The sequence below is a fragment of the Aplysia californica genome, unplaced genomic scaffold (assembly GCF_000002075.1).
Source record: "Aplysia californica isolate F4 #8 unplaced genomic scaffold, AplCal3.0 scaffold00056, whole genome shotgun sequence".
In the NCBI taxonomy this organism is placed as follows: Eukaryota; Metazoa; Mollusca; class Gastropoda; order Aplysiida; family Aplysiidae; genus Aplysia; species Aplysia californica.
Genome location: NW_004797326.1, coordinates 226,787 through 229,616, shown reverse-complemented (window position 1 = coordinate 229,616; position 2,830 = coordinate 226,787). Strand labels below are relative to the sequence as shown.

At 42.0% G+C, this 2,830-nt stretch overlaps 1 protein-coding gene across 1 annotated transcript in view; it reads right to left on the bottom strand.

Annotated features, from left to right (window-relative positions):
- The window catches only part of LOC106011113, a gene marked incomplete in the record, with an annotated part of 13,410 nt that overhangs the window by 4,129 nt on the left and 6,451 nt on the right, over positions 1-2,830 (bottom strand).

The window sequence follows — 2,830 nt, the reverse complement described above, 5'->3', positions numbered from 1 at the left end:
CTGCAGAAATACTGTGATACTAGGTTAATTTTTTTCTCCCAGGAAGTGTGTGAGGAGAGGGGAGCCGGCATCCCCGACTCGTGGGAACCAGCGAGAGCACCACGTAGGAGCTAATAGCCTTTTAGTTTTAGACCGCACTGCACAGGCACTAACATTGTTACATTTTGGGGATATCATATTTGGGCTTCAAGCGGCATTTTGGAATACCTGACAAAATCGTCAAGCTTGTGAAGGCCACCTATGATGGAACAAACTGCCAAGTCTTCCACGAAAGACAACTCTCAGAACCATTCCAGGTACAGAGAGGAGTGCGACAAGGATACTTGCTCTCACATTTTCTCTTCACACGTGCAATTGACTGGGTCTTGAAAGAAGCCACCAGAGGCAAGCGTAATGAAATACAGTGGACCCCTTGGCAGCAGCAGGACGACTAGGACTCCGTCGATGACCTTGCACTGTTCAGCCACACACATGCTCAGATGCAAGAAGAGACTAAAGAACTCAACAGCCTATCAAGGAGTATTGGCCTCCGAATACATCCAGGCAAGTCAAAAGTAGTGAACCTAGGACAAGTTTCAATCCCTGTTGTGACAGTGGAAGACACTCCCTTGGAAAAAGTTGACTCCTTTACCAACCTTACAAGTGTCATCGATGTTAAAGGTGGAACCGAGGCAGATGTTAAAGCAAGAACCACCAAGGCAAGGTCAGAATTTAATCAATTATCAAAAGTCTGGAAAGCAAGCAACATCTCACTGCGCACCAAGATTCGACTCTTTAACTCCAACGTCAAGTCAGTGCCCCTCTACGGTTGCGAAACTTGGAAGACAACAAAGACAGTACTGAATAAAGTCAAGACTTTCATCAACATGAGGAGTATTCTAAGAATTAATTGACAGGATAGAATAAGAAATGAAGAGCAGAGGAAAGGACAGGACAAAATTATACATAATATAGAACGTGGCGATGGATAGGACACACTTTAAAAAAGCCCAGGGAAAACATCACAAGACAGTCACTGCAGTGGAACCCACAGGGAGCACGAGGCAGGGGTAGGCCACGGGAAACATCATGGAGGAGATGCGTGGAAAGGGACATGAGAGAGATGAAGCTCACTTGGAACGAGCTAGGATGACCCAGGACAGAGATGGATGGAAGGAGCTGGTATGTGACCTATACCCTGCCATGGGGTGAAAGGAATTGATGATGATGATATGTGGGCTAGATTCCGGTTGTGAAAGATCTATAATCAGAACCATCAGAAAAAGACAACTGGGATTCTTTGGCCACATAAACAGATCAAATGGAATAGAGAAACAGCAGCTAGGTGGGAAGATAGAGAGGAAAAAAGAGGAGAGGACGGCAAAAGACATATCTAGGCCTATACTATTTTATAGATGGCCCCGACAAATTTGCAACGAATATAAGACAAAGAGAAAAACCGAGCTGATCAAGAAGACAGACAACAAGAAGGAAATGGGTGTCATGATCGTCAATGTCTGCCCCAGACCGCCCTGACACCGGAAGAAGTAGCCCAAATAAGCACGCCCCTTTGGGCTATGTAGCGCAAAAAGGTAACTGATTATATTATTATTTTAATTTTCATCTTTTAAATGCTCAGGTATACATTTTCTTGCTCAACTCAATCTTATCCGTTCTTCTCTAAATTTGACTCCATACATGTCGCGCAGATCATAAGGTTTTGTGGTTTTGTTTCGTTTTGTTGTTTATTGTTTGTTTGTTTGTGTTTTGTTTGTTTGTTTTTTAAATCAATGTTTCATGGGTTTAATTCGAACTATCAGTCTAATCCTAATTTCATATTAATATTTTAATATTTCGCTCTTTTAAAATAACCTGGGAGCCCCCCCCCCCCACAAGGCCGCCCTTTTCCCCGGGATATTAGAAAAAATTATTATTTATTGATGTTTACCGAATAGGTTTGAAATTTTCTTTTAAAAATGATTGACCAGCGACGGTTTTAGAGGCCATATGTATGTGTGTGTGTGTGTGTGTGTGTGTGTGTGTGTGTGTGTGTGTGTGTGTGCGTGTGTGAATATCTTTTGTACATGCATTTTTGTAAAGCGCCTAGAGTTGTGTTCACACGGGTGGGCGCTATAGAAATAATCTACATTAGTAGTAGTATTAGTAGAAGTAGTAGTAGTAGTAGTAGTAGTAGTAGTAGTAGTAGTAGTAGTAGTAGTAGTAGTAGTAGTAGTAGTAGTAGTAGTAGTAGTAGTAGTAGTAGTAGTAGGAAACACCATAACAAAGGTGTTTACTAAAATACAAACGCCTTAAGTTTTCAGAAGAGAGAATCAAAGTATACATCCGCATCATCTGTTGTGCTTCTATCTTGACCTTGTGATGAAGTCACACGTTCAGCAACGACAGTGGTAGTGGTCGTGTCATCCTTGCTCATGTCGGTACTCCCGGCATATTTCTCCGTCGCCTTTGGTGTGGTTGCTGCAGTTGTCGCTGTTGTGAGAGGTAGTTTTCTTGTCCCTTTTTCTAAGATACTCGATTTTTTCGCCCTTGTAGTAGACTCTGCTGTTGTTGTTGATGATGTTGTTGTTGTGGTTCTTGACGGTGGTGTTGCTGTTGTTTTTGTTGCTGTTGCTGTTGTTGTTGGTGGTGGTGGTGTCATTGATGTTGGTGTTGTTGTTTGTAGCGTTGTTGTTGGTGTTGTTGTTGTTGTTGTTGTTGTTGTTAATGTTGGTGGTGTTGTTTTTGTTTCTGGTGCTATTGTTTGTGTTGTTAGTGTTGTTGGTTTGTTGTTACTGTTGTTGTCGTTGTCGTTGTTGTTGTTGTTGTTGTTGTTGTTGTTGTTGTTGTTGTT